The 12,761-nt window shown below is 42.0% G+C and overlaps 1 protein-coding gene; it reads left to right on the plus strand.

The window, feature by feature from the left end:
- Window positions 1–12,761, plus strand: part of LOC131409892 (phosphatidylinositol 3,4,5-trisphosphate 3-phosphatase TPTE2-like) — a 222,171-nt gene that overhangs the window by 126,200 nt on the left and 83,210 nt on the right.

A 12,761-nucleotide genomic window follows, 5' to 3' on the forward strand; every position in this document is an offset into this window, starting at 1 on the left:
TATTTTAGTTAGACAGACAGCTGAGGAGCTGTGTTGTGTTTAGCTATGGCCAACCTAAAGACCGAACATTAAATCTCCAATTTATACCTGCCCAACGATTGCTTGTACTTTGAGCCAAGAAAATGGCTGATCGTAGATTTAGATTGCAATTTTTTTTTGCTTCGTTAGCACTTTGCAACAGTACCTAAAAATTTGACTTAAGGTGACATGAAGGCATTCCTATAAAGTCAAAGACAAGCACAGTGGTTAAGAGGGCAGGCTTGTTCAAATCCCAGTTCAGAAACGTAAATACTGACTTTGGGCAAGGTACTTAACCTGTCTATGCTTCAATGTCCTCGTTCTTAATGTGGGGATAATAATACTAACTACCTCAAGGGTTGTAATAGGGACCAATTAAAGTAATATTTGTGATGCAGCAGGACAATGCTTGGAACTTAGTAAATACCGTTTAAGTGTTTGTTAAATGAAATACCGCTTCTGTGATGCAACTTCTTTAATTCTGGTAAATTTATCCTTATCATTTTTTAAAACATTTTCTCCTCTCCATTTTCTTTTTTCATTTATTCTTAGATGTCTATAAGCCATATGTCAGATGTCTATGTTTATCCTCCACATCACTTGGCTTTTCTTTTGTATGTTCTCTCACTTTATTCTTTTCTACCATTTTCTGGGAGACTTCTCAATTGATCGTCCAACTCTAACTAATTTGCTTTTCACATGTATCCACACTGCTATTTATCCCATGAGTTAATTCTTTATTTCAACAATTATACTTTTACACTTAAGATTTCCTCTAGGGGGTGGGCCCCGTGGCTTAGCAGTTAAGTGCACGTGCTCTGCTACTGGCGGCCCAGGTTCGGATCCTGGGCGCGCATCGATGCACCGCTTCTCTGGCCATGCTGAGGCCGCGTCCCACATACAGCAACTAGAAGGATGTGCAACTATGACATACAACTATCTACTGGGGCTTTGGGGGCAGGGAAGGAGGAAGATTGGCAAAAAAAAAAAAAAAAAGATTTCCTCTACGGTTTTTTCCTTATTTCTCATTCTCATGGCATGTTTCTAACTTCTTCCCTGTATCTTTAAATGTATTTCATGCCTTTTTTTTTTTTTTTTTAGTGAGGAAGATTAACCCTGAGCTAACATCTGTTGCCAATCTTCCTCTTTTTGCTAAGGAAGATTGCCCCTGAGGAAGATTGAGCTAACATCTGTTGCCAATCTTCCTCTTTTTGCTGAGGAAGATTAACATCTGTACCCATCTTCCTCTACTTTATATGGGACGCCACCACAGCACAGCTTGATAAGCGGTGCATTGGTCTGTGCCCGGGATCTGAAACCACAAACCCCCAGGCTGCCGAAGCAGAGCACACGAACTTAACCGCTATACTACTGGGACGGCCCCTCATGCCTGTTTTAAAATCCTGGTCTGTATGTTCCAATAGTTCTGCTTCAGATGGTATACGGTGTTAAGTTTGTTGTACAGTCATATGACATATAACGATGTTTCAGTCAATGACAGACCGCACCTGTGGTGGTAGTCCCATAAGATTAGTACCACATAGCCTAGATGTGTAGTAGGCTATACCATCTAGGCTTGTGTAAGTACACTCTATGATGGTCACACAGTGACGAAATCACTTAATGACACATTTTTCTCAGAATGTGTCCCGGTCAGTAGGTGATGCGTGACTATATTTCTTTTTCAGTAGCCGTATTCCTTAGGTATCCAATTATTTTGACTTGTAAACTTACATTCGTTGTGGCTATTTGCTCCTCTGTCTGGCATCTTCTGTTAGGGCAGGGCTGAGGGTTTGCTCGGGAGAATCTCAGTCTGTGGCTGTTATCTCAACATAATTACTATAGCACATTCTTTACACTTTCGAAAGTGTCCTGCCTTGAGTGAGGTATTATATAGTCACCTTCGTTGAAAGCTAGGACCTAGGTCTGTTTTTCTTTTTCTTTTTTTTTTTTTTTTTGGCAAGGAAAGAGTCACCCTGAGCTAACATCTGTTGCCAATTTTCCTCTTTTTTTTTTTTTCCCCCATCCCCAAAGCCCCATTACATGGTTATGTATCCTAGTTGTAAGTCATTCTAGTTCTTCTGTGTGAGCCACTGCCACAGCATGGCAACTGACAGATGGGGGGTGTGGTTCTTCAACTGGGAAGCAAACCCAGGCCACCGAAGTGGTGAGCACCGAACTTTAACCACTAGGCCATCAGGGCTGCGTCTAAGGTGTGTTTTTCTTAGTAAGATTAACATGAGGGGAGCTGATGAGCCTGCGGCCAGAGAGTCTCAGGAACCATGAAACACTGTAACCAGTCAACTCCTCTTCTCAGAGTAAGTCACCTTTAAGTTCCTGGACAAAGCAGCATTTGAGAAGGCAGTGTGCCTAGGTTGTCACCTGGGGCTTTGGAGATGGAGGAGGTGGAGGAGTGAAGGACCAAGGATTGCTCTTCAGCCATGCCCTGTTTTCATCAACCAGCCTAATGCTACCATAATTTTATCACAACTACATCCGGGTAGTTGCTACTGGTTTCTACTGAGAAAGGAAGGGATTGTCTCTAAGCAACTCAGGGAAGAGGCAAGAACAGAACTTGAGACTTTCCCTCCCCCTGAGCCCCTTAAGGCTGCCACCCACTGCCCCTCATCCCAGGCTATGCACCAACTAAGAGACAGCCTTCAGGCCTCTGTCATTTCCCAGGGCTTGTTGCTGTTGTTATTTCTTGGAATCCATACTTCCGTTCAACTTGTGTAGTTTTGGGAGGAAGATACAGCATGCTGTATTATTTGTCACCTTGATAGGAACCTAGGATTTCTCTGGAAATTATCGGGGTATATGACTTTGATGAGAAACTGTAAGTGTATTGAAATTTAAAATATATATTGGTTTATATTGTTGCCACACACAGACTTTTATGGCATGACATTTGGTGAAGAGTGCAGGCTATCTAAAAACCAATAATATTTGTGAAATGTTGAATATTACCATGATTTTATGAAGTTGACAGATGCAAAGTGCGTTTTGCATGTGTCTTATTTTGTCTGTGAGAGAAAAGTTATATAAAGAAAAAATTACCCAAGCCAGTGGTTTGGGAGTGAGAAGTCCTGATTTGGATAACATAACTGGATATGTTTTCTGAACTGACTTCAGAGAAAAAGAAAAAAAAAATCATTGTTAACACAGGCTCTACACTCAGGTCAGAAAAGCTTTTAAACATCATTTGGCCATTTTTGACCTTCCTCCTTGTTTCTTTCCAACCAAATGGGGACTAGGGACTAGCCCTTGGTGTTGGAATGTTAATTGTCCCTGTGTTTTCTTGCTTTTCTCCTGTATACCTTTAGAGCTGTGACCTGGCCCCATCCCTACACTCTCAGATCTCTCTCACATTTCCACATTGATTCCAGACTGCTGTAATGGTAGACAAAACGGGGAAGAAGAAAGGAGGTTTAATCGTGAAAGCTATGTCTCCCTTGCTTCCTTCTTTCTTTTTCCAGGGGACACACACACACACACACACACACACACACTCACACACAGCCCAGAAGCTGTTTCAGAGGTCCCAATGCTGTACCCTGAAACAGACGCTTGGGTTCCTGTCATGTTTCCTCATGATTTTCCTTGTTGTTTACAAATTCTGTCAGGAAAAAGAACCTGATTATCTTCCAGAAACTCTGACGACTTTGTGTGTGTTTTTTTACTCTTTGGCAGAGTTATGGATTCGTCTTTAATGTCCTCTGGCGCCATTGACAAGACGGGGTGAGTTGACTTGACTGATCTGAGTGGTGAAAGGTATTGGGAGCCTCGATAGGAATAACAGGTTTCCGTAAGAGACTATAAGCTTCTCTGGGTCACCTTCTTTCCTTTTGGCTCTGGGTGGCAAAAAGAAGAAAGAGTCATAAGACGGTGACTTGTTACTCATAGTTTGTTTGTGACCCTTAGAAACTAGTAGCCAAAACTCTTAGGAAACGATCAGAATGTCTTTGTGTAAGACTCTGCCTGAGTGGGCCAGGGGAGGAGAGAATCCTGTTTGGAGCGAGGAGAAGGCAGCCGTGGACAGGGAGCGGCGGAGCTCTCAGCAGCAAAGAATGGAGCTGATAGTCCTTGGCTCTGTTCCTCACCCTCCAGAGCTCTGCCACCATCTAAAGCCGTATCCCAGACGCCAACCCACCATCATACGGGAGGGAGCCCCTGCCTCAGACCTGCAGTTATTGGAACCCTATCTGAGGATTGGAAAAGACATAGGCGTTCTTTGAAGAGTGAGGATGTGGTGGAGGGGCTTGAGAATCAGGAAATGAGGAGGGGCTGGAGAGATGTGTGCCTAGAAACTGAAGTTGAAGTTTGAACTAAATTCAACCTCAGTGCAATTACACATGAGAGTTAGGTTCAGTAGTAAAGAACTGTACTTCAGTCTTTGTATTTGGCTTTTTTAGGCTTTTTGACAGGCCAAAGATCTTCGTTACACCTATATGAAGCCCTATGTCTAGGGAAGATTGAAATACTCGTTTCCAAATAACTAATATCCAAATAATTTTTTAGAGTTCAACCAGTTTACCAGTTGAAGACCACATGTAACGAATTTCAAACAAAAGTGTAACTCTAGGAAGTCACTTGGAGTCTGATCATCTATGTTTTTAATTCTTTAGAAATGATCCCGATGTATTGACTGAAGTAGTCTGCGATGAAGCCACCAATCAAAGGTGACGTATGAATTGAGAGAGAGTCAGAGAGAGAAAACGTATATGAATATGGATATAGAGAGAGAGCTATCTATCTATCTCTGTATCTACAGCTGATTTTTCTGTCAGTTGAGGCAAAAGACGTTTGTTAGACACGCACGTTACACAGGCCCTTCTCTACACTTATACTCTTTTCCTGAGTCATTTGCGAGAAGATGCAGACCGCGTGTCCTTTACTCCTGAACATTTCAATTTTATTTTTCTACCTTCAGGGACACATAACCACAGCTACAGTGATCAAAATCAGAAAATCTCACTTCCATAACCATAATACAATTACCAAAATTGGAAAATGAAAGCGTTAGCAGACTATTATCATCTAATTTATAGGCCTTGTTCGGATTTAGCCATCGGCCCCCAGAATGTCATTTTTAGAACTTTGATCCGATATCACATCCACGCCAGGCTCATACCTTGAGTCTAATCTTCCCGTCTCTTTAGCTTCCTTCCATTTGGAATGGTTCTTTGGCCTTTCTTGGTCTTTCACGACATTGACGTTTGTAAAGAGTACAGGGCATTTGTTTTGTAGGATGTCCCCCAGTTTAGGTCTGTGTGGTGTTTCCTTGTGATTACACCACGGTATGCATTTTGGCAGGAATAGCACAGAAGTGACGTTGTGTCACGTTTGCGGTATATCAGGTTCATCCCACTATTGGTGGATGTTAACTTTGATCCACTTGTTGAGTAGTCACTTGGTTGAGGGGCCTGATTTATTCACTGGCAGGTTACTGTTGTTCCATTTATAATTAATTACGAATTTGGGGGAAGCTACTTTGAGTCTAGGTTCCAAGTATCTCAATGTTCAATACCCTGCTCCACATAAAACTTTGATGCACTAGTTTTAGCATCCATTGATGATTCCTGTGTGAATAACATACAGCTATGATGGTTGCAAAACAGTGATTTCTTTCAAACTAAATTGTTCTGTCTGCATTTAATAGCTAACATTCTGTTAGCTGTTAACAGAAGAACTATTCCTACTCACCTATTTGTTTATTATTACTGTGAACTTACACATTCTTATTTTATTCCGTGAGTTACAATCCATTTCTAAGCTTATTTATTTGATGCTCAAATGGTCCCAGGTTTGGTCAGAGGGAGTTCCTTCAAGCTGGCTCCTATGCCCTTCTTTATTTTTGAAGCCTCTGTTTTTTTTAAGAGCAGTTTTAGGTTCACAGCAAAGTCACGAGGAAGATGCAGACATATCCCGCCTGCCCCCTGCCCCCACACATGCGTCGCCTCCCCTATTATCAACGTCCCCCACCAGAGTGGAACGTTTATGATAGCTGGTCAACCCCCATGGGCACATCATAATGACCCGAAGTCCATAGTTCACATTACGACTCACTCTTGGTGTTACGCGTTCTCTGGGTTTGCAGAAACGTCTAATGACGTGCATCTGCCATTATAGTAAGTATCCTGACGATAGAGTGCTTTCGCTGGCCTTGATGAAATCCTTTGTGCTCCGCCTATTCACCCCTCTCCCCGCCAGCTCCTGGCAGCCATGGCTATTTTCCTGTCTCGCCAATTTTGCCTTCTCCAGAATGTCATATAGTTGGAGTCATACAGTATGCAGCCTTTTCAAATTGGCTTCTTTCGCTAAGGAACCTGCATTTAAGGTTCTCCCATTTCTTTTCATGGCTTGATAGCTCATTTCTTTTTAGCACTGACTAATAACCCACGTCTGGATATACCATAATTTACTTATCCGTTCATCTATGAAGGACATCTTGGTTGCTTCCAGTATTTGGCAGTGATGAATAAAGCTGCCGTCAACATTTGTGTGCAGGTTTTCGTGTGGATGTAAGTTTTCAACTCCTTCGAGTAAATACCAAGGAGCACGATCGCTGGCTCATACGTTAAGGGTGTGTTTGGTTTTCTAAGAAACCGCTCGACTGTCTTCCAGAGTGGCTGTGCCAGTTTGCATTGCCAGCAATAACGAGTGAGTGTTTCTCTTGCTCCACGTCGTTGTCGGCATTTTCTGTTGTCGATGCTCCGGATTTTGACTATCCTAATAGGTGTGTAGTGGTATCTCATGGTTGTTTCGATTTGCATTTCCCGGATGACACGTGATGAGGAGCACCTTCTCGTATGCTCATTTGCCATCTGTATATCCTCTTTGGTGACGTGTCTCTTAAGGTGTTTGGCCCATTGTTTACTCAGGTGGTTTGTTTTCTTATTGTTGAGTTTTAAGAGTTCTTTGTATATCTGGGATAAGTGTCCTCTATCAAATATGGCTTTTGCAAATATTTTCTCCCAGTCTGTGGCTTGTCTTCTCGTTCTCTTGACACTGTCTTTTGCAGAGCAGCAGGTTTGAATTTTAATGAAGTCCAGCTTATCAACTATTTCGTTAATGGTCTTGATTTTGGTGTTGTATCTAAAAAGTCATTTTTATAAAAAGGTCATCTAGGTTTTCTCCTGTGTTATCCTCTTCTAGGAGTTTCATAGTTTTGCATTTTACATTTAGGTCTGTAATGCATTTTGAGTTCCCTTTTGTAAAGGTGTAAGGTCTACGTATAGGTTCGTTGTTTTGCATGTGGAAGTCCAGTTCTTCCTGCACAGTTTGTTGAAAAGACTGTCTTTGCTCCATTGTATTTCCTGTGCTCCCTTGTCAAAGATCAGTTGACTGTATTGATGGGGGTCTATTTCTGGGCTCTCTGTTCTGTTCCTTTGGTCCATCTGTCTGTTCTTTCAGCAATACCAATACTGTCTTGATTACTGTCGCCTTATAGTAAATCCTGAAGTTGGGTGGTGTCAGTCTTCCTGCTTTCTTCTTCTTCAATGTTATGTTGGCCCTGCTGGGTCTCTTGCCTCTTCCTATAACCTTTAGAATCGGTTTGTTGATATCCCAAAATAACTTGCTGGGATCCTTCTTAGGGATGCACTGAGAGTATAAATCAAGTTGAGAAGCACTGACGTCTTGACACTATTGAGTCTTCCTACCCGTCAACATAGAATCTCTCTCCACTTGTTTAGTCCTTTGATTCCATTCGTGAGAATTTTGTAGTTTTCCTTGTATAGCTCTTGGGGATATTTTCTTAGATTTATACCGAAGTATTTCTTTCTTTCTTTGTTTTTTTTTTTTTTTCGTGCTAATGTAAATGGTGGTGTGGTTTTGCTTTGAAATTCCGCTTGATCATTGCTGGTGTCTAGGAGAGTGATTGACTTCTGTATGTTAACCTTGTGTCCTGCAACCCTGCTCTAGTGGCTTGTTTGTCTCGGGGGGGGGTGTTTTTGTTTTGTTTTGTTTTTCTTGCAAAGTCTTTTGGATTTTCTACACAGACGATCTTGTCACCTGCGAACAAGGACAGTTTCATTGTTTCCTTCTCAATATGTATACCTTTTATTTCCTTTTCTTGTCTTCTGCACTAGCCAGAACTTACTAGTAGAATGTTGAATAGGAGTGGTGGCGGGGGGTTATCCTTGCTTTGTTCCTGATCTTAGTGGGAAACTTTGAGTTTCTCACCATTAAGTTGACAGTAGCTGTAGGTTTTTTGTAGCTATTCTTTATCAAGTTGAGAAAGATCCCCTCTATTCCCCGTTTACTGAGATTTTTTTTATCGTGAATGGGTGTTGGATTTTGTCGGATGCTTTTCCTGCTTCTATTGATATGATCCTGTGATTTGTTGATGTGTTAGGTTACATTAATTGATTTTTGGAAGTTGAACCAGCCTCGCATACCTGGCATAAATCAACTTGGTTGTGGTTTTCCATTCTTTGTGTACGTTGTTGGCTTCGACTTGCTAACATTTTGTTGAGAGGGTTTGCATCTATGTTCAGGAGAGAGACTGGTCTGTGGTTTTCTTTTCTTGTAATGTTTGTGTCTAGTTTTAGTAGTACCATAATGGTAGCCTCACAGAATGAGTTAGGAAGTATTCCCTCTGCTTCTCTGCTCTGAAAGAGATGATGGAGAATCAGTATAATTTCTTCTTTAAATGCTTGGTAGAATTCACTAGTGAACCCATGGGGCCTGGTGCTTTCTGTTTGGGGAGGTCATGAATTGTTGATTCAAATTCTCGAATAGACATAGGCCTACTCAGAGGGTCCATTTCTTCTTGGTGAGTTTTGGCACTTTGTGTCTTTGAAGGAATTGGCCCATTTCATCTAGGTTATCGAATTTGTGGACATAACATTGTTCCTAGTGTTCCTTTATCATCTGTGTAGTGTCAGTGGCATCTATCGTGATATTCTCTTTTCTATTTCTGATATTAGTAATTTGAGTCCTCTCTCTTCTCTTCTTTATCCCTTTAGTAGCTATGACTTGGATCCACCTCCCCATCCTGACACTCTCAGATCTCTCTCACCTTTCCCAAATTAACTCCAGAGTGCACGAATGGTAGACAAAACAGGGAAGAAGAAAGGAGGTTTAATCGTGAAAGCTGTGTCTCCCTTGCTTCCTTCTTTCTCTTTCCAGTGGACACACACACACACACACACACACACACACACACACACACAGACACACAGCCCAGAAGCTGTTTCAGAGGTCCCAATGCTGTACCCTGAAACAGACTCTTTGGTTCCTGTCATGTTTCCTCACGATTTTCCTTGTTGTTTACAAATTCTGTCAGGAAAAAGAACCTGATTATCTTCCAAAATCTCTGACTTGACTTGGTGTGTGTGTTTTTTTAATCTTTGGCAGAGCTGTGGATTCATCTTTAATGTCGTCTGGTGCCAGTGACAAGACGGGGTGAGTCGACTTGACTGATCTGAGTGGTGAAAGGTATTGGGAGCCTCGATAGGAATAACAGGTTTCCGTAAGAGACTATAAGCATCTCTAGGTCACCTTCTTTCCTTTTGGCTCTAGGTGGCAAAAAGAAGAAAGAGTCATAAGAGGGTGACTTGTTACTCATAGTTTGTTTGTGACCCTTAGAAACTAGTAGCCAAAACTCTTAGGAAACGATCAGAATGTCTTTGTGTAAGACTCTGCCTGAGTGGGCCAGGGGAGGAGAGAATCCTGTTTGGAGCGAGGAGAAGGCAGCCGTGGACAGGGAGCGGCGGAGCTCTCAGCAGCAAAGAATGGAGCTGATAGTCCTCGGCTCTGTTCCTCACCCTCCAGAGCTCTGCCACCATCTAAAGCCGTATCCCAGACGCCAACCCACCATCATACGGGAGGGAGCCCCTGCCTCAGACCTGCAGTTATTGGAACCCTATCTGAGGATCGGAAAAGACATAGGCGTTCTTTGAAGAGTGAGGATGTGGTGGAGGGGCTTGAGAATCAGGAAATGAGGAGGGGCTGGAGAGATGTGTGCCTAGAAACTGAAGTTGAAGTTTGAACTAAATTCAACCTCAGTGCAATTACACATGAGAGTTAGGTTCAGTAGTAAAGAACTGTACTTCAGTCTTTGTATTTGGCTTTTTTAGGCTTTTTGACAGGCCAAAGATCTTCGTTACACCTATATGAAGCCCTATGTCTAGGGAAGATTGAAATACTCGTTTCCAAATAACTAATATCCAAATAATTTTTTAGAGTTCAACCAGTTTACCAGTTGAAGACCACATGTAACGAATTTCAAACAAAAGTGTAACTCTAGGAAGTCACTTGGAGTCTGATCATCTATGTTTTTAATTCTTTAGAAATGATCCCGATGTATTGACTGAAGTAGTCTGCGATGAAGCCACCAATCAAAGGTGACGTATGAATTGAGAGAGAGTCAGAGAGAGAAAACGTATATGAATATGGATATAGAGAGAGAGCTATCTATCTATCTCTGTATCTACAGCTGATTTTTCTGTCAGTTGAGGCAAAAGACGTTTGTTAGACACGCACGTTACACAGGCCCTTCTCTACACTTATACTCTTTTCCTGAGTCATTTGCGAGAAGATGCAGACCGCGTGTCCTTTACTCCTGAACATTTCAATTTTATTTTTCTACCTTCAGGGACACATAACCACAGCTACAGTGATCAAAATCAGAAAATCTCACTTCCATAACCATAATACAATTACCAAAATTGGAAAATGAAAGCGTTAGCAGACTATTATCATCTAATTTATAGGCCTTGTTCGGATTTAGCCATCGGCCCCCAGAATGTCATTTTTAGAACTTTGATCCGATATCACATCCACGCCAGGCTCATACCTTGAGTCTAATCTTCCCGTCTCTTTAGCTTCCTTCCATTTGGAATGGTTCTTTGGCCTTTCTTGGTCTTTCACGACATTGACGTTTGTAAAGAGTACAGGGCATTTGTTTTGTAGGATGTCCCCCAGTTTAGGTCTGTGTGGTGTTTCCTTGTGATTACACCACGGTATGCATTTTGGCAGGAATAGCACAGAAGTGACGTTGTGTCACGTTTGCGGTATATCAGGTTCATCCCACTATTGGTGGATGTTAACTTTGATCCACTTGTTGAGTAGTCACTTGGTTGAGGGGCCTGATTTATTCACTGGCAGGTTACTGTTGTTCCATTTATAATTAATTACGAATTTGGGGGAAGCTACTTTGAGTCTAGGTTCCAAGTATCTCAATGTTCAATACCCTGCTCCACATAAAACTTTGATGCACTAGTTTTAGCATCCATTGATGATTCCTGTGTGAATAACATACAGCTATGATGGTTGCAAAACAGTGATTTCTTTCAAACTAAATTGTTCTGTCTGCATTTAATAGCTAACATTCTGTTAGCTGTTAACAGAAGAACTATTCCTACTCACCTATTTGTTTATTATTACTGTGAACTTACACATTCTTATTTTATTCCGTGAGTTACAATCCATTTCTAAGCTTATTTATTTGATGCTCAAATGGTCCCAGGTTTGGTCAGAGGGAGTTCCTTCAAGCTGGCTCCTATGCCCTTCTTTATTTTTGAAGCCTCTGTTTTTTTTAAGAGCAGTTTTAGGTTCACAGCAAAGTCACGAGGAAGATGCAGACATATCCCGCCTGCCCCCTGCCCCCACACATGCGTCGCCTCCCCTATTATCAACGTCCCCCACCAGAGTGGAACGTTTATGATAGCTGGTGAACCCACATGGGCACATCATAATGACCCGAAGTCCATAGTTCACATTACGACTCACTCTTGGTGTTACGCGTTCTCTGGGTTTGCAGAAACGTCTAATGACGTGCATCTGCCATTATAGTAAGTATCCTGACGATAGAGTGCTTTCGCTGGCCTTGATGAAATCCTTTGTGCTCCGCCTATTCACCCCTCTCCCCGCCAGCTCCTGGCAGCCATGGCTATTTTCCTGTCTCGCCAATTTTGCCTTCTCCAGAATGTCATATAGTTGGAGTCATACAGTATGCAGCCTTTTCAAATTGGCTTCTTTCGCTAAGGAACCTGCATTTAAGGTTCTCCCATTTCTTTTCATGGCTTGATAGCTCATTTCTTTTTAGCACTGACTAATAACCCACGTCTGGATATACCATAATTTACTTATCCGTTCATCTATGAAGGACATCTTGGTTGCTTCCAGTATTTGGCAGTGATGAATAAAGCTGCCGTCAACATTTGTGTGCAGGTTTTCGTGTGGATGTAAGTTTTCAACTCCTTCGAGTAAATACCAAGGAGCACGATCGCTGGCTCGTACGTTAAGGGTGTGTTTGGTTTTCTAAGAAACCGCTCGACTGTCTTCCAGAGTGGCTGTGCCAGTTTGCATTGCCAGCAATAACGAGTGAGTGTTTCTCTTGCTCCACGTCGTTGTCGGCATTTTCTGTTGTCGATGCTCCGGATTTTGACTATCCTAATAGGTGTGTAGTGGTATCTCATGGTTGTTTCGATTTGCATTTCCCGGATGACACGTGATGAGGAGCACCTTCTCGTATGCTCATTTGCCATCTGTATATCCTCTTTGGTGACGTGTCTCTTAAGGTGTTTGGCCCATTGTTTACTCAGGTGGTTTGTTTTCTTATTGTTGAGTTTTAAGAGTTCTTTGTATATCTGGGATAAGTGTCCTCTATCAAATATGGCTTTTGCAAATATTTTCTCCCAGTCTGTGGCTTGTCTTCTCGTTCTCTTGACACTGTCTTTTGCAGAGCAGCAGGTTTGAATTTTAATGAAGTCCAGCTTATCAACTATTTCGTTAAT

Source organism: Diceros bicornis, chromosome 9 (assembly GCF_020826845.1).
Source record: "Diceros bicornis minor isolate mBicDic1 chromosome 9, mDicBic1.mat.cur, whole genome shotgun sequence".
NCBI classification, from domain to species: domain Eukaryota; kingdom Metazoa; phylum Chordata; class Mammalia; order Perissodactyla; family Rhinocerotidae; genus Diceros; species Diceros bicornis.